Source organism: Sceloporus occidentalis, unplaced genomic scaffold, assembly GCF_023333645.1.
Source record: "Sceloporus occidentalis isolate IW3139 unplaced genomic scaffold, rSceOcc1.0.p SCAF_2, whole genome shotgun sequence".
NCBI classification, from domain to species: Eukaryota; Metazoa; Chordata; class Lepidosauria; order Squamata; family Phrynosomatidae; genus Sceloporus; species Sceloporus occidentalis.
Window position 1 is genome coordinate 235,426,066 of NW_028316982.1, and position 25,546 is coordinate 235,451,611.

At 38.2% G+C, this 25,546-nt stretch overlaps 1 protein-coding gene across 1 annotated transcript in view; it reads right to left on the reverse strand.

Annotated features, from left to right (window-relative positions):
* ZBTB20 (zinc finger and BTB domain containing 20) overlaps window positions 1-25,546 on the reverse strand; it is a 590,333-nt gene that overhangs the window by 299,764 nt on the left and 265,023 nt on the right. Inside the window, exon 5 of the mRNA XM_089512479.1 lies at window positions 368-449. The gene's annotated coding sequence lies outside the window, so the exon portion shown is untranslated. The remainder of the gene's footprint in view (window positions 1-367; window positions 450-25,546) is intronic.

Genomic DNA, 25,546 nt, shown 5'->3' on the forward strand with positions numbered 1-25,546 from the left:
TATCTTAAACAGATTTAATACACCTAAAAAAGGAGAGACTACTATATGCTAAAATGATAAGTTTTTTAAAAAGTGCTTACAAGAGAAAACATTGATCCATTAAACAGAGTTTTATTTAAAAAAAAGTTTTGGGTGTCTGCATTCTGGAATTTCCTGCAAGACAACAACTAAATTATATATCCAGAAGGAGAAAAAAAAAGAGAAGAAAGGAATGTAGAGTTGTATCTTCTGTTTATCAAGTAGTGAAAGCAGAAATGCAAAGTACAATGGCATCACATTATGAGAAGATGTTATAGGAGGGTGCAGCTTAGGAGGGCAGTTTCATGCGCTGCAATATCTAGTCTGGTTTTTAAAATTTACAGCTTACCTTTTATCTCTTAATAGCTTTCATTAGTCACACAAATGTCCAAAGCTCCATCATCTTGGAATTCATCACAACACGATGGAAGCTATGAAAGACAAAGATTTAATTGAGGCAAGGCTCCTTACTGAAAAGTGAGCATAAAGAACACAAAACAAAAGTCAACAATCACCTCACTATATTTGTTGTGAAACATTATTGCAAGCTTCATAATGACACACACACACACACACACACACACACACACTCACACACACACACTATAAGTACATAAATAAGGAATGTATGAGAAATCAATGTATTACAATGCTAAGTTTCACATTTTTGGTGATGTACATGAGTTAGTAACATTTATTCCAATGTGAAAGATTTGTGTGGGTTGTAGCTCCCTCAAATTAATAAAGGCTTCAAAACTGCAATTCAGTTGTTTGCATATGGGGCCCTGTAAGACAATGTACTGTATTTATGCCTTAATGCAGAGTGAAGTTCACATCCTAAAAGCATGTCTTCAAATAGATCATTTTGAAATCACAATTTAGTTCTATGTGACTCATAGTTGCCATGTGCAAGCAGAACAGAGAAACTTTCAGCCCTCTAGTTTATGCTTTTTAGACCCTCCCCTCTCTCTCTTTCTCACACACACACTGACACTTGTGGAGGAAAAGATTTCTGTTGTACATCCATAGTCGTTATTTTTGTTACGTCATTGATCACAATACAATGATTTAAAACTATTGGTTTTTAAAATTTGCAAGACTTCAGTTGTTCGTATTTGACGCAAGTGTGACAATATGTGGATTCTGTTTTTTGTTACCATTCCTGGCAGGGAAAGAAACAGAGATAAGTAAAATGCAACGAATAAAATCAAATTAAACTAAGAGACAGTAAGACAATCTACCAAAATTTGGCTGAGTTTCTTCTTCAAGTACAATGACTTTTTATGCTAGCAAACCGAAACAAATTTATATTTGAGGCCTATCTATCTTTCTGCTTATCTATGATGTACAATGAAAGAAGAATTATAAGACTGAAATATGAGAGGCACAGCAGTGGTAACATGCACAACACAGAAATATTATTACATATTTAACAACAGTTGCTTTTAAACTAAGGAAGACATTTCTGACACATTTTCTTCACAAATCACTCCTTAAAACTCTGAGTATAAAGTTTATTTGGGTCACACATAGATGTGAAAAGGCAGAAATCACCATAATCAAAGAAATGGTCTAGCTGAACACTTTCATATCATAGAGCTTAATTAGTAATTTATTTTAAGATACAGTTTAAAAAATTGGTTTTCTTGTAGATTCCAACTGCAAAAACAGTATCTAGCAAAAGTGTATTGAGCCAATAATGAAAGGCACTAAATTTTCTGCTTAATTGCTATTCAAACTACTAGAAAAATTATTTTCTTACCTTAGACTATGTCTTCTGCAATTTGACAGTGACATTTAGTCAGTCATTTTAATGTCAGCTACTCTTTTATTATACAAAATACAAGTAATAATGAAACTGTGCTGATCTGCCTCCTTTCACTCCATATAGTGTCTATATTTATACACTTATGCTTCTATTTGAAACTATATTTATCTACTTTATCTGCCTACGTTGCATCTGTTTCTCATACACACAGACTATATATATATATATATATACACACACACACACACACACACACACACACACACACACTCACGTTTACAATAAAACATATAATCCACTGCACTTACTAACTTACATGAATTTATCATGTCATAGTTCCAACAGGAATGATATTATAAAAAAGGTAAAAAATAGGCTAAAATATTTCATATGCTAAATATGGTTAGTGAAAATGAGTGTGTATGCACACACATCTATGTCCAGAAGAACAATGAAGAATATTGTGTGGCTGAATAATCCATTTCATGTAATATAAGATTTGCAATTGTTTGCTACTGACTTTTGTTTGCTAATTACTCTTCTAACCTTCCATTACTAACCTTACATACTGATGAAAAACAAAAAGCTCTTATTATTTATTTTACAACTGTCTTGTAGGGTAACCCTTAATATGGGTACATTATCAGTACTGCTCTCTCCACTTTTGATGATTACTAGAGCTATGCCAAATTCTAAGGATTACTTCCAGTATATTTCCAACAGATGTGTCATTGTTCAAAATTTTATTATGCCATTCTCCAGTATGACTTTAGAGTAAGGCTAAACCTTCAAATGGCCTCTTTATTTACAGCCAAAAATGTGATCTATCTATTATGGGCAAAGTAGTCATTAACCTTCAGCCAAGTGCATTATAATATGGTGTGCATAAACTCCCTCTCAGTACATTAATAACCTAATTCAATAAATGCATTTACTAGAATAAATAATATATATTCCTGATCAAATATTTTTCAGTTGTCATACTGCTCACCCAAACTATACAGACTATGTTAAACACCCAGACATAACTGAAATATTATTCATTGCTAAGCAAATAGATGCATAATATGTATTACTTTGCATATTATTAGAACCCATCAACATATCAGTGTAAGATACTAGTGCCAGGCCCATGATTTAAGATAAAAGCCAATTCTGGTATATTGATGGCCTTGGGTTAAGATGTCAAGACCATCTCTCTGTATGTAACCATACTTCAGTTAATGGGTTAATTACAGTATCAGGCATTCCCAAAACCTAACTGGCTTTTTGGTGGGTGATAGGGAAATCTAGCCGGGGAATCTAAGGATTTTTTTAAAATAAAAAATTAGGGAAAACATGGATCGAGCAAATAGTTTTCACGTTCCCTGTAGTCTATGGAGCACTAATTTAATACTGTACTTTCATTAGATTCTAGAGAATCCGAGCTTTTATTGAAAACAGTACTGCAGATGTCTCGTCCTTACAATTTGATAGATAGCTGGAATTGAGATTACACAAAGTGCTAGAGGATAGGCAACACGCAATTATGTTTTTCAAGTCTCATGCTTTCCAAGTTTATATATCAAGATTTGTCAAGGGATGTGTAAAATATGTTTGTACAGTCTTTTTTGCAAATTATAGGGTATTTACTTTCCATTAGTACACAGTAATTTTTAAAAAATATCAGGTAATAACTAGACCACTGCATGTTTAATGTATTTAGTTTAAACCTATATTTCCCCCAACTAGCTAGTACACTTGGAAAAACACTATTGATTTTGTGTTTGGACAGAATCTGCTAATACTCCATGGTACATTTTAAGGCCTTCTATCTCACATTTTGATCAATATACAGAAAAATCCTATGCATGTTTCAGAGTAAACTGTCATTTAGCTCAGTGGGAATCAATTTTAAGTAAGTAGGCATAGACCAAAATTGAAAAACAACAACAACGTTATAAATCCACTTATGATATATAAATTCAGAGTATATTGCACTACCTTGCAGGCAATCCACCTAACATCAGTTGTGTTTACAATTCACAGAAACCAATGGGAAAAAATAATTAACATCATTATTTTCTAATGTACCCTAATCATATCTAAATTTTCACTGGTTCTGTTCACTTTGTAAAACAAGACAGTCCAGAATAACTTTGGCCAACACAAAGCAGACAATAGATATTGATTTGCAAATGGCCTGGGAATGAAAATACAAATACAGGTATGCATGACATTACCTAGGTTTTGAAATGGAGTAATTTTTAAAGGCAAATAAGCAAACAACATATTGTTTGGCAAACTCATTCTTAAATCTTTAACAATATGAAATATTGTAATTCACTGTTACAAAGTGATTATATTGGTCATATCCACAAAATAGCAAAGAGTATTTGCACTTGTGATTACAACTAGTCAATAGTTACTAGTGGACCATGGCACCCATTAGTGGACAACGGCAGTATGGGACAGCATAATTTTAAAGAGGTACATAATAAATGTCATTTACAACCTGATATCCCTCTCCCAAACATATTCTATTTTTATGCCATATTATGCAAACTATGGAAGCAAATATGCATTTTCAAGAAATTAATACTGAATGAATATTTGAAGACAAGAAATTAGAGGCAACTTGTTTTACTTTAAGAGTCAGAATGTGTTAGTGCAAAAATAACATTTCCTCCCAAAGAGTTTATTTTTATAGTAAAGAAAATATATATCCCATTTAAATAATCTGTATATTCTCCACATGCTGTACATTCCTATCTGCAAAAGTCCTCCAGTTACAGCCCAGTCGTAGAGACGTTTAGTCAGAATTTAGCCCTAGTCATTTCAAGGGAGCTTATTTCCAAGTCACTGCAAAGTTCTACAATTTTATGCCCAGCTACTTAGACATCCTCCTGACTGCAATACCATTTATTGCTGAGTAAACATGCCTAGTATTGAACTATATGTATTAGGAAATTGTAGTTCATCCCTTTAAAGAGTCATTTCTACCATTCTAATAAAAATAAAATACACAGTTGATTAAAAATTAATGGTGAAGATGCTAATATTCATTTTTCACACTGCTGAATGAAAACTGTAACTGAACTATTTTGTAGTCAGAATAATAATAATAATAATAATAATATCCATATTTTTAACTTCTAAGACAAGTGATAGCTATCTCATACCAAGCCCTCTGATTGACCCCGCTCCAATAATATATAACACACACATGCACACACAATGTGAGCATTTGGCTACCCATCTGGAGATTTTCCCTTTAAAAGCTAAAAAAAAAAGGAGAAGGAAATCTCTTTCTGTTTTATCCTTGATCATATACAACAGAGGTTGGGGTGGAGACAAAAGGACACTATCCCCCAGGTCTTTAAAACTGCATATTAGAAGAAGGCCATTACCTAGCTGATGAAAATCAAAGCAGCCCTCTCAGCAGATCATCCTGGAAAAGATGTTAAAATCTCTTCAACAACAACTCATCATTGACACTTCCCAAGAAACAAAAGCTTAAGCTGAAGATATTCACTGTGCAACTTGGCAACACAATCACATCTCTAGGCAATAGCAGCTCTCTCATGTGCCCAATGATTTTTTTTTAATTTGGAAAGAAAGCCAACTGTATGCTTTCAAAAATATGCTATCCCACTAATGCCCCAATCATTATACCCTCAACTGTACAGAAGAAATTAATTACAAGGCAGCAGTAAGAGGAAACATTTGTCAACATCAATAACAAAGTTCTGCACCCGTAGGAATGTCTACAGGGACACAGTTTCATAGTGAAGAACACATCAGTTTTTGGGAAAACGAAAAACCCTCACAGTTAACAGAACAAGAAGTTCTATTTGAAACAGAAATATCGACAGATGAAGTTCAAAATGGTATAAAGGACTGTCCAAATGGCAAATCTCCCGGGATTTTGCAATGAATTCTATAAATCTTTTCAGGAGCTTCTTGTGCTTTGAATACTTGAAATGTTAAACCACCATCTTGAGTAGGGAAAATAGACCTACATACCTATCAGGATACTAAAAAGCCACTCAAAAAAGATTGATATCCCCAAACCTCTATATTATTTGAGCTCATTTTAGAACATGGGACATTCACAAGAATATTGAATAATTTGACAGTATTCCAGAGGAATACACACACACACACACACACACACACACACACACACATTTAGGGAAAGTGTTTCTATCTTTCATTTATCAAAACACAAACAACAAACACAGTATTCCTTAGCATCATACACATTACAGAGTCTTTGATAAGAATATGAATTCCATCTGAGATTTTTAATAAAAAGCAACAGAAGTCACCAAACTATTGCACCATTTCCCATTAGTATTCTTCGCTTTGATTGCCTCCCACCATGACATGCAGGCTGATGCAAGGACCACTGTTGTGAACTGAAAACCTCCCACTGATTCAGTTCCTTTTTTTGAAAGAAAAATCTGAAAGAAATGGAAAAATTGTCAAATCTGCTGTGCTTTTTCTCCCCTGCATGCATAGGACAGGCTATCAAAGTTCTTCCAAGACTACAGACATGTTGCAATTCAGTGAGGGGGTGAAAGTTAGCTCTTTATAGAAAGCATTTCCCCTCTTTCCTCAGTAAAGGGCCATTCAGTGGACAAAAATATCCTAGAGGTCTACAGCACTATATTTAGTTTTAATGTAAATATGACTGAATTGGATATGATGATCATCCAGGAAGTGACAGTCAAATTTTCCATGTCAGTGGTGCTACGAGAAGTTCAAATAGCTAGGGGTACAGAGCTCATCCAATTAAATTATGAATTCTAAATTGAAACATGGAACAATTGTATATAGCATGGAATGATACCAAGAATAAAGAGCACTGAGATTCCAAAGACAGAAATAAATTATAAACCATCAGAACTGGAAATTCTATAATTGGGCAGCTGTAATTTGATATGTTTGGAACCAGCTACGTTGTGCAGAAATTCATAACATCTCCACATGGCAAGTCATGAAAGAAACATAGCTTTTTCTTTTTGCAATCTGATTTCTATCTAATATGTTTAATGCTTTGAACAATGACACAAAATTACAGTATACCTAAAGTTCAAAAATCCAGGGGAAAAGAAGCAGATAATATAGTATGTAGCCTAGAGTGGAAGCACAAGAGTCAGCAAGAACATTTTCTTGAATTTAGGAAAAAAACAGAGATTTTTTAAAAAACAAAAACAAAACAGCAAATATATGGGAAATCATTGTAAAACACACACACACACACACATGTATGTGCCATAATAGGATTTTCAACCCTCTTGAATACCTCTCTCACTCTCTCTGGCCTATTTACCCCTGGGTGCTGCCCAATTACTATCCCCCCCCCCAAGAACTGGAAACCATATGGAATCACCAAATCCATATCTGATTCTCAGGAAACGGATTATGACAATCTGGTAATCCTACTCATTGACTTTCCACTTCAGTTGGAAAGAACCACTTCCTGGACCATGTGTTGCTATTTTGTGCCTTGTTTAGTGAATCATATGAAAAGTTAATTGCTTCTTTATTGCTGTCTCACTCGGGGCATTCAACCAATTATATGAACTAATCAACACTAGTGGCACAATTACATTCTGAGGAACAATGTTCTCACAGTACCTAAAAACCTGGGATCATCATAGAGTAGGCCCACTTGATCTAATACCTGTTCTGCAGACTCTCAATTGCCAGACCTCTGATACGACCCTGGCAGGGACGTAGCCAGGATTTTGGGAAGGGGGGGCAGACTAAGTGCTACCATTATAATGGGGCTTGGGTGCGGTGGCACGGCAGCACACACCATTCATTTTATCTAATGGAAGGGGGGGGAGTCTGGACCCCAAGGACCCCCCCCCCCCTTGGCTACGTCCCTGACCCTGGGGACAGACATTTGACTAGCCCCTGTTCTTTAAGTTAACTGAACATCCATCATTTTGGAATTTAGAATAAAACTGTGTTAGATCTTGTCAGAAAAACAGACATGTACATTGTAAAAAAAACCACATTTCAAATTAAAATGTTATATATACATAGTATACATAGAAGCACATATTGGTGGAGCTATTTACAAATGAAGTAAAAAAGACGGATGTTTTCAAGTATACACCTTGATTCTGCATTTATCTCAGGAACAAGCATTCAGTTCACCAGTTATTGGCCTCTAGAAAGTATAACATTTTCTTACTTTAACATGCATCCCGAGGCAGATCTAAAACAAATGTCTGTCAGAGAATACTGATACTTGTGAATGTTATTTTCTGCCTTGTGGGCCATGCAAAGCGTCATTGTCTGACACAAAGTGTTCCAAATATTCATAAGCTCTGATCCCAGCTGCTGTAAAGTCCAAATTAACTCCATGGAAGACAATTATATTTACTTAAGCAGACGAGATCAGAATCAGATCTCAGTTGTGGTGTATGTAAAATTGCTTTTTTAAAAACTGTGAAAGTTAACATTAACTTGTGAGATTTCACAAGGCGCACAACCATTGATTGGTCTATATACAGAATACTCATTATTCAGTACAGTTGAGAACCACAGAGAACATTTTGGTTTTTGAAAGGATGCAGTTATTTGTTGTTGTTGATGAGGTGTGCCTTCAAGTCATTTCCAATTTATGGCAACCCTAAAGTAAAACTTTCACACTTGTTTGTTTTTCAGATGCTGATGCTGAGAGAGTATGACTTGGCCAAGGTCACCCATGGTCTAGTGAAGATTTGAAACCTGGTCTTCAGAGTCAGAGCCCAATGCACAAACCAGTATACCATGCTGACTCTCATTTATACTAGGGATATAAATCTTTCCTTATTTAGCAATAGCAACAGCAAATACATACATTTCTATACCACTTATCAGTGCACTTAAGCACTCCCTAAGTTGTTTACAACATGTAAACTAATTGCCCCCAACAAGCTGGGTACTCATTTTAGCAACCTACAAAAGGATGCAAGTCTGAATTATTTCAGTCTCACATACAAGTACAAATAAAAAAGTGGAATTATGAGGAAAATTTGTACACCCTAAAAACTGGATTACTGTTAACGCTGAAGCTGAAGCAATTCAGCTCAAAGGTGCTGCCTCATAACTTCACCACCACCACCACCACTTTTCTGTTTTCTGTTGAAAGCTATCTCTCTCAAACCTGTAAATTCTTTGCACCCCTACATTTTTTTGCAAACAATTTTCCACAAAATATCAGAAAGTCAAAAAGAAAAATTATAAAATCTTAATGCAGTTGTTTTCTGAACATTTTACCTCTGAATTAATCAAGAATAAGAAAAACTGTGAATGTACTTTACAGCCCTAATTTAAATGGGGCATATTTTGAACTAAATGCATTCCAGAATAAGAAAGGAAAATGGGGAAGAAAGGCCTGATCTTATTATTATTAACCTTTATTTATGAAGCACTGTAAATTTACACAGCGCTGTACATGCAATCTTTTTAGTTGGACGGTTCCCTGCCCTCGGGCTTACAATCTAAAGAGACATGACACAGAAGGAGAAGGGAGTGGTGGCGGGAAAGAGTAAGAGGTCCAGCAGTTCCTCTCTACCTCCAAGGCCTGGACCAAGGCAGATGGACTGGAGGGAGGGCTTGGCTTCATAATGGATGGTTAATCATTTTCCAGGGAAAATACATACTCTCAAGTAGGATAATGCATATACAGTACATAGCAATACAGGAAATGGTTTGATAAACAGACAACAAAAGAACACCAAATAGCAAGCAACAATTATGCAAAGCCTGGGAAGGCTACTCTGAACAGGATGGTTTTCAACTCCGTTTTGAAGCTGGTTAAAGAAGTGATGGCTCTTGCTTGTGGGGGAAGAAGGTTCCAGGAGTGAGGGGCAGCAAGTGAAAAGGGGCGAATCCGGGATGGGGCAGAAGAAATCCTGGGCTGAGACAGCAGACCTTGACTACCAGAACGGAGGGTCCTGGTGGGAAGGTGAGGAGAAAGAAGGTCTGATAAGTAAGGAGGGGCCAGTCCATGGAGGGCTTTAAATGTCGACAGCAGGAGCTTATACTGAATGCGGAAAGGGAGGGGGAGCCAGTGAAGGGATGCCAACACAGGAGAGATGTGGTCAGAGCCGTGGGTGGAAGTGATAATGCAGGCAGCTGAATGCTGAACAGAGATTAAAGGACGGAGGTGAGAAAGAGTAAGCCAAGCCAGGAGGACGTTACAGTAATTAAGTCATGAGATCACTAGGGCATGGACCAGGATCTTGGTAGTAGAGGTGGAGAGATATGGTCGGATTTTGGCAATATTGTATAAAGAGAATCTACAAGCCTTGGCTGTGGTCTGGATCTGAGGGATACATGACAGAGAAGAGTCAAAGATAAAACCAAGACTGCGGGCTTGCTGGACTGGTTGAATAGAAATGTTGTCCACAGAGACAGAAAAGGAGAGTTGAAGGGTGGGCTTAGGAGGAAAGACAAGAAGCTCCATCTTGGACATGTTGAGCTTCAAACGCCGATGGCGCATCCACTGTGAGACAGCTGTGAGGCAAGACGAAATTTGCTGTTCAAGCCTTGGAGAAAGGTCAGGGGCAGAAAGATACAGCTGGGTGTCATCGGCATACAGATGGTAGGAAAAGCCAAAAGAGCTAATGAGTTTTCCTAAGGACAGTGTGTAGAGAGAAAACAGAAGGGGACCCAGAACAGAGCCCTGGGGAACTCCAACAGATAAGGGAACAGGAGAAGAAGTCTGGCCCCCTGCAACTACTGCAAAAGATCTGCCAGACAAGTAAGATCTAAACCAGTCAAGAACAGAGTCTGAGAACCCAAGGTCAGAGAGTATGTCAATTAGGAGAAAGTGATCAACAGTGTCAAAGGCTGCAGACAAATCGAGAAGGATGAGAACAGAGTAAAGGCCATTAGCCTTGGCCTGTAAAAGGTCAGTCGAAATCTTAGTGAGAGCTGTCTCTGTGGAATGCCTTGGGCGGAAACCAGACTGAAAGGGATCGAGGATGGAGTTGGCTTCCAGAAACTCAAGACAGCGTGAATAAACAACCCGTTCCAAAACCTTAGAAAGAAAGGGGAGAAGAGAAATCGGACGATAGCTAGACAAAGAGGAGGGGTCAAGAGAAGGTTTTTTCAGAATTGGAGAAATGAGAGCATGTTTGAAGTCCGAAGGGAAGGAGCCTGTAGAGAGAGAGAGATTGAAGATATGGAGAAGCGAGGGCAGAAAGGAGGGAGCTATAGAGATTAGAAGACGAGTAGGAATTGGATCAAGAGAACAGGTTGCAGGTTTGGAAGAGTTCAGGAGTGTAGAGAGTTCATCCAAAGAGGCAGGAGGAAACACAGAAAATTTGTTAGGCGAGGGCGATAGAAGATTATGAGCAGAAGAAAAATCGCGAGGGACTATCTCAGAGCGAATAGTGGAAATCTTAGAGATGAAATAGTTAGCAAAGTCATTAGGAGAGAATGATGAAGAGACAGGAGGAGAGGGAGGTTTAAGCAAAGTGTTGAAGGTGGAGAACAAATGCTGCGGGTGCCTCTCATTGGCGGAGATCAATGATTTGTAATAATTCTGTTTTGCCATAGAGAGGGCGCATGAGAAGGACGAAAGAACAAATTTGAAATGGATAAAATCAGCCCACTCTTTGGACTTTCTCCAAAGACGTACGGTCGCTCTAGAGCAGGACCGGAGAAACTTAATGTTGGGGGTAAGCCAGGGCTGAGGCCTAGTCTTAGAGGAAGAAGTGCATACAGAGACAGGGGCAAAATGATCAAGAGTTGAGGAAAGAGTGGAGTTAAATAAAGACATAGCTGAATCAGCAGAATCCTCGAGATTTAGGGAAGAGAGAGATGAAACCAGGGTCAGACCAAGATGGTTAGAGTCAACAGATTGAAGATCACGAAAATGGTATTGAATAGTATGGCGAGGAGGAGGAGTATAAGTAAGAGCAAAGGAGATCAAATGATGATCAGATAGTGGAAAGTCAAGTGCCAGGTAGTCAGAAATGGCGCAGTTTGCAGCAAGAACTAGGTCAAGACAGTGACCAAGAGAATGAGTTGAAGAGTTGGAATGTGGTTGGAGGCCAAAAGAAGCTAGCAGAGAGTTAAAGCGAGATGTTGTAGGGTTATTGGAATCGTCAATGTGGATATTAAAGTCACCTAGGATCAGAGTGGGGACTGAATCTGAAAGAAAGAATGTCAGCCATGATTCAAAGTCTGAGAGAAACTGGGTGGCAGAGCCAGGAGGGCGATAAATAACTGCGACCCGGAGCTGTAGAGGAGAAAAGTCTAATAGGATGAAACTCAAAAGAAGAGAAATGATAGCTGGGGGGAAAGATAGAACTTGAAACTGGCAGGAGTTAGATAGCAAGATACCAACCCCTCCTCCTCGACCCTCAGGACGGCTGGAGTGGGTGAAGGAGAGACCACCAAAAGAAAGGGCAGTGGAGGTAGCAGTATCATGGGCTGGGAACCAGGTTTCGGCGAGAGCAAGGAGGTTAAAGGATTTAGAGAGAAAAAGGTCATGAATTGCTGTTGCTTTAGGGGCAGCAGAGCGGCAGTTCCAGAGCTTGATTTAAACAATATCATTCATATCAATTTATCCCTTCCTAAAATATATGTGCAGTTAAGGAATAAGCAAATCTGTCAGCATTTCTCTGAATTTCTAGGCAATATGGATTTCATCTATTACAAGAAAAGAAACTCATTTGCTTTATCTAAAATGCAGACCTAAATTTTATTTCTGAGAGAAGGTTCTGTTTTAGAAAATAGCAGGCACTTGATATCTGCAGAGTTTTGGTTTGAGGACCACCAGCACCACCCTCGGACACAAAATATGTGGATGTTCAAGTCCCAGTACATACAATGGGGCAGTAAAAAGGTGTCCTTTATATAAAATAGCAAAAACGAGGTTGGCTTTTTGGAATTATTTTAGAGGAGAGGGAGTATTGTATTTCCAATTTCTAGGTATTTATAAAAACTGGTCAGTGAAGAATGCTGATAGGAAGAAAATCAACTCAACTGAAATGTGGTTCTAAAGCAGAGTTCCACAGACACCCAATAAATGGCTCCTAAAGCAAATCAACTCTCCCTAGAAGATGACTAAAACTGTCATACTTTGGATATACCATGAGAAGGCATTGTCTCTCCAGTACTGCAGACTTTCTGCAGTGACCCAGCATTCCTTTTCAGCAGTTGCTCCTAGACTCTGAAATGATCTGCCCGACGAGATCCATCAGATTACGACCTTGGAAACCTTTAAGAAGGCTATTAAGATGGATCTCTTCCAGCAGGCCTTTCCAGCCTAGAACATCCTTGTTGACCTGCTTCCCCCTCCCATTATCCTCAGTCTTTATCTTTTACTCTACTTGGACTTTGCTTGAATTTTTTTTTACTTCATTTTAATTTTTATTGTACACTAATATGTGTTTTTTTAAAAAACTTTTCCTCTTGGTTTAATCTCTTTTTAGTGTTTAATTATGTTTTTACAATTTTTAATGCATTTCTCTTTTAACTGTATCTTGTTTTACTGCTGTAATCCGCTTTGATTCCTCGAGAATAAACAGAATACAAATAAATATTATGATTATGATTATGATTAACTACAAAAGACAAAAATATTGGGTTAGGTAGAAAGCATTAAGAAAAGAGGAAGACCACATTCCAGAGTGTCCCTTCCACTTATTATTGGATATCTAGTACAATCAGTCCTGATTACAATCAGTAGTCAGGAATTATAGGAACCATATTTCAACAACTTTTAAATGACTATAGGTTCCCCACTCATATGCTATGAGAAATAATAAAACCTTATATAAATGAAGGTGGCATGAAATACTTCCATAGTGCTTATACAATATGTCATCTGTTGAGTGTAATTCCATAGATATATTCTTCATCATGTGAACCATGAATGGCAAATGCACAAGTTATTATGTTCCCTTATGAACAAACCAAATATCAGAACTAAACTCTAAGACTGTGCTGCATCAAATACCTCCACTGACTTCCTACTTTGCTCAGCAGTGAATGTCAGAATTTCACAAGGTATTATTGGCTTCTTGGAAGCCTGGCATTATTCTGGTTTTCATTATTCTAGTCTTTATGTACAGACAGGCAGACAGATCACCCTACCACCTTAATTACAAATATTTTGAGTACACAGAACTAGACTCTACATCTCTTGGTTTCTATCTGACATTCAGAACCCTATTACACAAAATACCAAATGTACCTTTTTGAAAAAATAATGTTGGACTTTCCCAAAGTCTGTGCATTTAAGAAACATTCAGTAAGCACAATTAAACAGCCAGGACGATATCCCTGGGGAAAAACAAACAAAAAACAACTACATGGAGAAAACTTGTGCAAGAGCACTGTCCCTTAGCAACACGCAGTGAGCAGTACTGCCCTTCTCTCCCTCCTCCTTTGCCCTTTGTAAAAAATTTCAGCCGGAAACAAAAGTGGTGACTGTTACTACACTTAATGTATACCTAGCAGACTAGTAGCAGAGAACTATAGTATACCTTCTTCAACTAATTCTGAAATACATCATCCTAGACACTGTTCCCATAAAATCCTCCTTAAATTCAGAGGAGAGTTTTTATGTTTGGAGCATAACAGGGTGATATAAGGACAGACTGGCAGCTCTGGAGCTGCATTTCCTGCTCTTTGCAGAAGTCAACTAGATTCTAGAATTATTATTTCAGGGTTTGTGGTTTAATTTCCTTTGTTGTTATTTTAATGCTCATAGCAGAGAAAAGAAACAACAAACCCTTCTCAAGCTATCAACATATGTCAAGAGTATGAAAAGCAAAGTGTCAGTTTTTAAGACACTACATTAATACACATCATTATAAAAGCCACATAAAGGTGTGGGCCTGCTAGTCAACCTGACAATGAGGACCGAACTAGACATTACTCATGCAAATAGCACTGCTATGTGCAGCTTTTTACAAGTATGCAGTAGGCATATCAAGATGTAACCTGGGCATAGGGGTTAAGGGATTAATTATTTGTCCCCTGCTTCAGTCCTGAGAGGGGCCGCCAAAGGTATTTGGCTACCTGAAAGAAAGGAAAAGACAAGCCTTCCATCTATCCATCTATATAAGCCAAGAAGGCTTGTGACATCTTTCACTGCAAATGAGGTAAGCATGCTAGTTGAAGAGGCAGAAAGGGATACTGTGTGCAGTTCTGTTCTATATCTTCTTGCTGTTGGTCACTGCCCCTCAGCATCTGCCACCTTAAATGTCTGCTTCAGTCTGCCTTATGGAAGAGTGGGCAAGTATTTTGGCAGGGAGGGGGCAATTTCCCTTTTAGGAACTCATAGACCCTTCTTCACATAACACCTCATGCAGGCCCAGCTCTTTTTACCATCAGTTCTAAGCTCAGCCCACAACTAGTACTTAGACTACAGTCATCTCTCCACATTTGCAATTTTGACTTTTGAGGATTCAATTACAGTCCACCCTTGCTTTATGTGGGGGATCCATTCCAGACTCCCCCACGTAAAGCAAATACTGTGCATGATAAAGTCCCAATTAACTAAGTGGGGCTCATGCATGTGGGGGTGAGGCGGCCCATTAGTCACAATGGGATGTGCTGCTCCTTGCTCCCCGTGTGCTCCCATGCAGCTTTCACCATATGCTGAAAGCTGCGTATGATGTGGGTGCACTGTATTCACAGATTTGGTTAATTTGTTCTCTCTGGGAGTCTCTAGGTCCTCCAGTACAACTCAATGGCAAGGTCTGCCAGAAGCCACACTGGAGAACCTAGAAATTCCAAGAGAGGATAATTCTCTAGGCATTTGTAGGTCCTCTGGTGCAATTCTATGGTCAGCTTCCAGTTGTTGCACTGGATGACCTAGAGATTCTTAGAGAGGAGATCTTTTTTAAAGTGTTTTTTATTTGCATTTTTCCACTTTCATGGGGATCATGTGCCCCCAACCCCAGCAAATGTAGAGGGACCACTGTATTCCAGTCTCAATTTTGCCCCCAAGTGACCACAATATATGGGAGTGGAATGTATTTCTACAGGGGTATGTATTTCTATAAAAAGAGAGATGCTGACCCAAACACAGAGAAAAACAGGGCACTCATCTAATGAAAGATGCTAGAGTTGACTTAGGCCCGTTACAGACGGGCTCTTGAGGTGCCCCCGTCACGTGCTAGGGGTTGGCCGGGGACCTAGCGTCCACACCGGCCTCACCCCTAGCACGTGATGGGGGCGTAATAATGGCGGCGCCCTATACACACAGGCGCCGCCATTATTATGTTCCGGACGCATAGCGTCCGCACGTTGCGCGGCGCTTATGATGTCACGAGTGCGCCATTGGTGCCTCGCGGCGTCATAACTGCGCTGCGGGAAGAAGCACCATTTTGGGGCTTCTTTTTTGCTCCGTGTGGGAGCTGCACGGTTTGGCTGCTGTGGCTCCCGCATGGAGCAACCAGCAGCGCCGGCAGACCGCCGCTTTTAGGCGGTCTGTAACACGCCTTAGTTTTAACTGATTAATCAGCTAAATTTGCATGCATTTCAGTTTGCAGAATGCTAGAAAATGACTCCCCCATGTAGAAGAGAGAATTATGAACACTTTTTTCGAAACGTTAGTTAACACTTGATGCTTTTATTTGTTTTTGTTATGTGCCTTCACTTCATTCCCATTCTGGCTACCCTAATGTGAACGTTATTTGGTTTCCTGGCAAGATTTGTTCAGAAGGGGTTTGCCATTGCCTTCCTCTGAGACAGAGAGAATGTGACCTACCTAAGGTCACCCAGTGGGATTCCATGGCTGAGCAGAAACTGAAATCCTGGTCTACAGAGTCATAGTCCAATGCTCAAACCACTACACCATGCTGACCTGTATGATTTTAGCAGTTAAGGACAACAAATATGTTACACATACATTTCTATACATATCTTAGATGCCAAGTCTCCCTTACTTCCAGGTTAATGGGTATGGTTATATGCTAAAGTACCTATGGAAATCTATAAAGACATTAACACTTGAGCAGACATCAGCACATATCCAGCCCTGGAGGAGTCCTGTTCAGGCTTCAGTCTGCATTACTATGAAGAAAAATTGCAGGTAAACCAAAGAGCATGCCTGAGAATATATGCAGAAATTTATTTCCATGTATCTGCTGCCAAGATCTTATATTTATTGGATTCAAGCAGAAACAGCATTAGAGCATTATAAAGCAACTTTATAAAATAGAGAATGCATATTCTGTGTAGTTAAGAGAGAGATTTGTTTCCTCCTATTTGACTCATATTAACAACACATCTCACAGTTCCTTCCATGTAGCAGGAAGGAGGAAAGGGTGAAGCAAAGTGCTATGGGGCAGTACATGCTTCTTTTTCTGGTAATTAGATTAAGTGTCTTAAGTGTCACAGTTCTGATGCAGTTTTGGACAATGTCATCTGTACTGTAGACGAAAGACAAAAAGCAACCAATAACATTTATTTTATATTCTGTTCAGTCCTAAAATATATGACTCTAGAGCAGGTGTCCACAAACTTTTTCACGCTACTGTCCCCTTTACTCTTGGGTGACAACCCTGGCGCCCTCACCATGCTAGGTAGCCAAGGCAAGAGGGAAAGGAGGAGAGCTTGCATGTGCTTCCCCCCCCCCCCCCCCCATTCCCTTTTGCCTTGGCTAGCTGGCTTGAGCTAGATAGCTCATGGAAAGAGGGAATGGAGGAGAGCTAGTATGCACCTTCCCCCTCTGTTCCCATCTGCCCTAGAACCAGCCCGTGTCTTTCTTATCCAGAGAGGCTTTCCTCCATGGGCTCCTTGCAGGGAGAAGTCAAGCAGTTTCTGCAAAATGGTGGCCTAGGCAAGTATTTTGGTGCCCAGACAAGGAAGGAAACAAGGAAAGGAGAAGGTCAGGGTCTGTTTGCTCTGCTCCAATGTGAGGTAAAGCTGGAGGAGCCACGCTGGGTCTCTCCCCTCACAGTCAATGGATGGACCCAGAATGTCCTGTCCAGAATGATGCACAAAAGAAGTTTCATGCAACCTTACACTCATAATTCTCTGCCCCCCTGCTGTCCTTTTTTCCCCTCAGCACCCCCCGGAGCTTTCCAATGCCTCCAAGGGGGCACTAATGCCCACTTTGGGAATCACTGCTCTAGGCCTGAGGAAATGGGAGAACTCTTCAATGTCTACTTTGAAAGGACAGTTGGTCCTTCATATCCATAGGGGTTCCACTCTGGATCCCTCTGCTGATGCCAAAAAACTGCAGGACCTCAAGTCCCGTGGTTTTTAATGGTGCCATTCCATGCATCCACACCCACATGCACATACCACCATTAGGAACAATGGGATGGGGCCATCCATGAAAGCTTATATTTGCAGGTGGCAAGCCTGCAGTTGGGGTGGGCGGACCATATCCTTTTCTAAAAATGTTGTTTGTGAAATACTGTGCCTTGGGGGGTGGGGGAAATCTTCAATGGTACCTTCCCTGCTTATATTATTACATACGATTTACAAGAAACAAGTGCAACATATTTAATATGTTTTTTCTACATATTTTTCCTCTGCTTTATTTTTTTTTAACATACTGCCAGTGACTTACGGAAGCTGGAAGAAGTTTCAGCAAGGAGCATTCATTTTAAAACTATAGGTTTCTACAATGAGACAAGTAGGGTAAAGAAATTTACTTGTGGATGGGAATTAAATTATGATTTTGTAGTGAAAAGGTCTAGAAAAATAAAAGCTAAACTTAATTGGCCTAAAGTTTGTAATCACACTAGTTGGAATACAAGATGAAGATACTGACAGGATAATTTCTTTATTAATGACTAACACGTTGCAAAATTATTAGCAAACTTCTAGGACTCTCCACTGGGTGATATTATTAAATACAAACACCAAAGTTAGGTATTTTAAAATATTTATATTCACCTTTCTACCCCTTTACAGTTTTTTTAAAACATATCTATTAAAATGCAACAAATTAAACATATTGAAATATAATTTAAATTGGTTGTATCATGTTTGTACCAAGCCACAAACATGATGTTCGGGGCCTGGGATCTTGTTGTTAAAATGGGGACATAAAAAATACTTCAGTGTATTAGTCAGAGTTTTTTTTTTCAACTGAGTAGATTCATATTGCCCTACAACTGCCAAGAGGTTAATATATATCAATCTATATTTATATCCTCCTCTTTTTTTTCTTTCCTATTTTACAGTTTCCTGTTCTTGAATTCTTTTTAGAGCTGTCTCTCACCAAGTATATTCAGGGGGAAATGCTAAATAAAGATCACAGCCTGTTCTATTACCTCCTCTTCTTTTTCTTTTCCTTTCTTGCATTTAAGTAATGTTATGGCACCTATTAACTACCAGTGTTTTCAGAATGACATTATACAAGGTGCAGGCAGTACCATTGTGCCCTAAAAATATCAACAGCTGCATTAGTCTCACAATAATTAATGGCAGGCATTATGCAAATGACAACTTTTTCACTGCAAAATAATGACATTTATTCATTTTGAGCAGAGTTATGCAAAACAATGAATTGGGGATGATAAATCACACTGGAGAATTAAGAAAGCCATAGCATTTCTTGGCCAGGCAGGCAGGCAGGCAGGCAGGCACAAGACATTCAGACAGTTTAGAATGCACTGCCCCCCCAAAAAGAAAAAACCTCTATACAAAATAAACAAACTACAATCTCGTATAGGTTGTATATGTTCTAAAGCTTACATAAAGCTCATATAGGGCTTTAGAACCAGTATGTATTTTCTTTCTCCATTCCTTAGGAAGCAGTGCATGCTAAATTCTAGCTTATTGAAAACCATGGAGCATTTTTTCCCTTTATTAACCTTAATAAGTCATTCACTCAGAGACTAAAGTCATCAAGCAAATAAAAAGGATTATATGTCATTCTTTTAGACATTACCTAATTTCTTATGCAAGCATCACAACATATAGCAATTACTGCTGCTCAAAATAACAAAGTCATTTTCAATCTATTTTATTGCTTTATACTTGGCCATTTTGGTAGCATTTTATTGTCTTATTCACAAATTACTTTCAATGCAAAAGGAAAGAAAGAAACCAAGAGCTGCTTATCTGGAATCTCTCTCCCCCCCCCCCCCTTTCTTTCTTTCTTTCTTGTGCAACTGTAAGAAAGGTGGGCAACTCCCAGCAGCAGCAGCACTGTTCCTCCTTGTAGGATCCTCATTGAGTCCGATGTTTGGAAGAAAAGTGGGATATAAATCCAAGAAATAAATTTAAATTTTTTTACAGTGTTTTGTTCTATATAAATTATACCTCTTTTAAAATATATTATAGTATTTTGAATTTAACTATGAAACATTCATTAAAGTTTTGTTTGTACTTTCTTCATGCAGGTCCCTCATAATCTTCCTATGAATAACCCAACCATATTTCACTTAAGGCTCATTATGGAACTAGAAGCTGTGCTGTGCATTTTGAGTCACACTGTACCACTGGAAAATACTACACCATACATTGTCCAGAGACATCTTGTGCATATACCTGTGCTTGGTTTTCACATTACCTATAGTGTGTAGTGGCCATAACATTTTAAACAGCAGGAGAAGGAAATTACATGGGAAACACTACCCAGTTAGAGCAGAACTGAGTAAACTGAACTCTCTATCAGTCTAGCCAGCTGATGACCTAACCAGCTATGTTATTACAGCTAGTTGGCTATTTATTTTGCATCTCATCTTTCTGCCCCTGCAGAGGCACTGAAGGCAGATGATGATGATGATGATGATGATGATGATCATCATCATCATCATCATCATCATCATCATCAATTTGATAAAAAAACCAACCCCTATACACCTCACCAATTAAAACACAGGTAAGATACATCTGAGAGGGCCAGCATGGAGTAGTGCTTTGGGCCTTGGACTATGATTCTAGAGACCAGGGTATGAATCTCTTCTCAGCTATTGAAACCATTGGCTGACCTTGGACAAGTCACATTCTCTCAGCCTCAGAGGAAGATAATAGCAAACCCCTTCTGAAAAATTCTTGCCTAAAAAGACTGTAAAAGGTTCACCTTAGGGTCAACATAAATTGGAAAAGACTTGAAACACAACAACAACACAAAATACATCTATCTGCCTGTCTTAATTAAGATATCGATGGATGTCTTCAATTGCAACCCAGTAGATGCTGTTGTTAACTGCCATCAACCATCATTGAATAATATGTCATATGGCAATCTGCAAACAATTTGTAGACTAGAAGCCTGCCAATAGACAGGGCCCACTGTACTTGAAATAGTCTTTCGCTATTGAGAGGGATCACTCTCACTTTCATTTATCCATGATTCATTTTACTGTCATTTAAAAATATTCTAAGCCACCACTAGAGCGCCAATGTGGTGTACTAGTTTGAGGGTTGGACAACATCTCTGGAAACTAGGGTTTGATTCCCCATTCAAGCATAAAAACCCACTAGGTGACTTGGGCAAGTTACCCAGGTCAGATGCTATGGACTACAGCTCCCACCAGCTTTCACCAGCATGGGCAATGTTCAGGGATTATGGGACTTGTAATTGAAAACATCTGGAAAGCACTAGTCCGAGGAAGGCTGATCTATGGGATGAGGTAAAGAACTGTCCTAGCTTCTAACCATGAAGTTAATAATATTTTACAGTTCCCCTTAAATAAAGCCCAGCCTATACTGGATCAATAAGAGTGATGCCTATTTCCCTAATGGCAGCCGATTGCCATTTGCTATTCAAATCAGACTAGATAAATTACAGTACATGTCAAAGAACAGGCCAGTGAATTAAGACAGGCCTCCTGAGGACCAGCGATATTATTAATCTTTTAAGACACTATCATATTTCTTCTTGACAAGTGTGCGGAGAGGCACAGACATGCTGCACCCAGATTGAAATATCAGCTGCTGCAAAAATCAATAGCCTTCGAAACAATAATTCTCTGTCTGCAATGCCTTCAGTAAGCAATGCTCATTTTCACTTCTAAATTCCCTCCACAAATTAATGTATTTATCAGAAAATAAACCCAAAGATGGGAGCAAAAATGTCACCCCTTTCAAAATGGTTATCCTCTGTTGCTGATTATCCAGTTCTAATTCTCTACCGGGAAGCCATTTCTAGAGGCACAGCAGAATACTCAATGTCCATCTAGTACATCTTATACTCCCTAGCACTAGAACACTCTCTGCAGGCACTACACAGACAAAAACACACCCAAGGCTCCTGCTGTCACAGGAAAGATGACTCCCTGAACTTCAGATACAACATTATCATGGGAGACTATGTGAGATAAGAAAAGCAACTGATTTTCATTCATGCTGGCAATAGTGAGGAATAAGGAATATATTACAAATTATAGTGAGACCCAGTCAAAGCAGTTTATCTTTAAAAAAAAAACCTCCCTAAAACTTTTGGCAGTAAAAGAGTCTATGTAATTATTATGGCATTTTTAGATCAGAACTCCATCTGTCAAATGCATGAAGTTCTAAGTACAAAGGGTACAGATGAAAATTTGAAATCCAGGCATCCAATGAATTTGATTGTCTTTGGGGTCCAATGTTCACAAAAAGCAGTTTTATTCTATGTATTTAACAATTTAACATACCACTACACATCTTAAATTCTAAATAGATTTCTAAAATCCCTTGTCACAAAATTTTCCCCATTATGGGGAGCTTCAACATAGCAGGGGTCTTTTCACACAACAGCTATTGCACTATTATTCCACTTTACCTATCATGGCTACAATCTATGGGTTTGGATTTGGTGAGGCACTAGAGCTCTGTGGCAGAGAAATCTATATATCTATCTCTAAATGAAAATCCTAGAATGGAACCATGGCAGTTAAAACATAATCATAGTTGTGTAACTGTAGAGTAGAAAAGCATCCTGGTCACAGTCACAGGGTAGCCAACCATTATTCTGGCTTAGATTTTTGTCTGCCATTAAAAAAAATCCTGCATACCTTCTAATTCTCAGGGAGAGGCGGGAAAATACAAATTATTATTATTATTATTATTATTATTATTATTATTAATTCATGTACCTAATTTAAAAATTGTGTTTATATATATGGAACTCTTCAAAACCTGCCTTTCAATAGAGCTTTGTTCATATCCAAATTCGACCAAATTAAACAAAGGTGATCTGTCAATTTAAGTAGTATCTTTACTCACCCCTCCATTCTCTGCTATATATTGGTTAAAAGGAAAACAAAAATCCTTGTCTGATAATAAATGGAGCAGACCTTTGGGTAAGGGAAGTTCCTTTGGAAGCTACTGTAAGTTTGTTGTTCTACCAAATCAGATTGTTGAACTTTTAAAAAAATATTTTATTCACACAGAGCTGTTGGTTATATGGAAGTAGATTCTTATGCCCAAGATTAATGTAAAGGAGATTCATATTGCAATTTTTTTTATATATTATTAAATTCTAGGAAAATTATAAACAGCCAGAAATAGTTACAATCTCCTGTGTTTCTATAGCCCAGGGTAATTTCACTGCATTCATACTGTATCACAGTTGACAACTTGGCAGTCAGGACCTCTATTGGCCTCTGTTGCTAATGTATGGATGCCAGGGACTGAGAAGTCATTATTGGATTAACAATACTCTTCACTGAGCAGACTTCAGCAGCACTTTGTGAGTGGAAGATGCGGACACTGCTGCTGCACATATCAGTTGAGTTTATGGATTGGATCAAGACTTAATTATACTTACAGCAGCGTCAGTACAATCAGGGGCGCTTAGGTTCATTATGACCAACTTGAATCCTGTAGTTTCTAATGGGTCTACCTTTAGTATAATTAACTCTGGATCTAACCTGATGTTTTTTAATTAGGTATGTTTCTAAACCATATTTTTCCAAAAATATACCATCATAAAAAGAGTGTAACACAGAAAAACCTTTATGATTGCCGAAAGGCATATGATAATATCCATAGATGTGTGAAAGTGGACACAGGTTTGCTCCCTCCTCCTTACCCTTCTTTTGGTAAGCAAAGTCCTTATTCAGGTGTGTGGTAAGGCTGCTAGGGACAGGGCGTTGACCGATGCATGTTGTACCTTGCAACTTTTAATTTTTATTAGCATTAGTATTACTATTATTTTAATTGAAATGTTTTAAATGTTTTAATTCAATTGTGTTTTAATTTTATAACTTACAGTGTTTTAATTTGTACCTGGTTTTTTAATCATATTGATATGATTTACACCCCATTACTGAGAGAAAGGAAGAAATGAATAAAAATAGAATCAAAACTTAATACTGACAGAGAAATTAATGGAAGAATATTAGAATGAGGGTCCTTCTGAGGTCACTTAAATGAGTACACTATGTTGCATCATATAAAATGTTCCATAGCACTTGCATTCATATACATGTATTAGAATCTGGTATTTATCAGTATTTGAATATGTTGTAGGGACCAACAAGATGAGACATCTTATGAAGGTCAAGGTTGGTTTCTTACAGGACTTACTGAACCAAAAAGAATGACTAATTGGAGTTATCATAGTGTAAAACAGACCTCTCTAGGTAAGTGTTAGTTCATTTCTCACACCCACCCGTTCTATCCTTCAGATTTTATTCACACAACTTTTCACTCCATATGTGAAAGACTTTCCATATGTCTCACTAGAACTTGAAAACATGAATGTTGCAGAAAGTATGTTAATATTAACTCTGAACATAATCTGGTAAAATTAATTGTTCAGTAATTAATACAAAAAGAATTTCATTGTTCTGAACATGATTAATATGCTAGTGACATGAGACTTTAAATTTTAATTGACATTACTAAAAATGACTGTGGATGCAGACATCAAACTTTCCCCCATTAAATTATTGTGAAATGATAAACTTTACTTAGTTGCTATCAAAGCCATTATTAAAACAAACAAACTAATACCTTTTAAATCTGATGTTTAAAAGTTATAATGAATTATGGTGAATATATTATATTTTAATAAATAAATTCCAAGTTCTGGCAAAAATGTACTTTTGTTTTAAACAATATCCCAGGTTTCTTTTTTAAAGGATGGAAATGTATTAAATGCAGCAAGGAAGATACGGCGATAACAAAGGAAATAATACAGAAAGACAGGGAAGTTCTGTCTTTTGACATAGCTCATGGAGGCAAGTTTCTATTATTAAAATGTGCAAAGCAAAGTACAAGAATTCAACAAAACAATGAACAAATAATCAAAAGAAATCAAATGAGATTAAAAACAGCAAAAACAAAAAGATGACCCAATGAACAGGGTTAGAGAAAAAGCCAATGTTAGGGACATACAGCACCCTAGAAGATTTGAAACGGGATAAAGACCCATTGGTCTTACTGCATCTCTCAGAACTCCTCAATACCATCATCCATTATATCCTTACCATTCACCTGTCTATGAAAATTGAAAGCACTGCATTTAATAACAGAAGAACACTGGAGAATAATGTGTTGAGAAAGTGCTGTTCTCAAGTGGAGTTGCTCTTTATGCAAGTTTTGTTTCCTTTATCCTCTAGCTTATGTAACAGCAGCACCTTACCATATGAAAACCAACATGGTCTAGTAGTTTGAGTGTTGGGCTAGGGTGTTGAAAGACTAGGATTTATATCCCCTCTCAACCATGGATATCCACTGGATGACCACAGGAATTCACTCTCTCAGCCTCAGAGGAAGGCAAGGAGAAACCTTCTCTCAATAAATTCTGCCAAGAAAACTGCACGATAGGGTCACCTTCAGGTTGTCGTATGTCAGTAATGACCTGAAGGCACCACCAACAACAACCACCCTTGCCAGACTCCTGGGGGGTCC